The following is a 1060-nucleotide window of genomic DNA, read 5'->3' on the forward strand; positions in this document are numbered from 1 at the left end:
AAAGGAGAAAAGAATGAGAAAGAGGTACTTAATAATGCCAACTGATGGTGACTGGTTGGTTATCACGTCGAACTCTGAACCAGGAGTCACAGGTTCACAGTTTCTTTGTGATTTAAAATCAGAAAAATAAAAAGATAGATGGGCCAGTCCAGCTCGTGGGAGGGGATTTTTTTTTTTTTTGCAACATCATGGGAGGGGATGTGCACCCCACAAAAAGCCTGTATATAGTGGAGTAAGAGTTTCTAAAATATGACCATCATGTCTTTTCTTATGAAGATGTATAGACTAATCAGAGTTGTTCTTGTGTTTGGGGGTTGTACCGAAGCAGAAGTATAGGTATATTCCTTTCTAACCCCAGTAGATGTTAATTCTACCCCTCCCCCTCCCTCCCTTGAACATGCAGGATTATATTAGCTACCATTATTTACTCCTCCAGTCAATGTTATAACTAACCAGTGGTGGTCCTAAATTATTCTCAATCGGAGTCTTGATCAACATGAAAATATACACCTAACAAGAAGAACGACAATTCTAGCGAACAAACGTTTGGCAGGTATGCTTCCCTCGTGATGCTGTTTGAGCCGTTTGATTTGTCCAGCGACCTCGTGCATGCTTGATTGTGGCAGTGCATGTCATCAGCACATGATCAATTGAAACCTAAATAGAAATGGAGGGAGCACTGAGGCAACTTGTATCTACCAGTTACGTGATATAGATTATAGAATCATTCGTTATTTCATTCAGTTAAGGAGAGGACTTGTAACGTCACGCAGCAGACCACTTTCTTTTAAGGAAGATAATAGAGTTAAATGTATTGGAGGTACTAAATCTTTTTTGACAGTGCCCGTTTAGTCCTAGGTCTTTGAAAATGCATGTTTGGGTCCCAATTTTGAAGTAAGTTGTTCAACAGAGGTCCTATTCTCCCCGAGCGCCCTCTAACTGATTGATGTGTCATGTTCACCGCCGCCACGTTGACAGGAGGGCGTGGCAGAGGAGTTTTTCACGTTGCCCCCCCAGCCATAAACATAGCTCCGCCGGTGTCTGAGGCAGCGGCGCAAAG

Source organism: Triticum aestivum, chromosome 6A, assembly GCF_018294505.1.
Source record: "Triticum aestivum cultivar Chinese Spring chromosome 6A, IWGSC CS RefSeq v2.1, whole genome shotgun sequence".
In the NCBI taxonomy this organism is placed as follows: Eukaryota; Viridiplantae; Streptophyta; class Magnoliopsida; order Poales; family Poaceae; genus Triticum; species Triticum aestivum.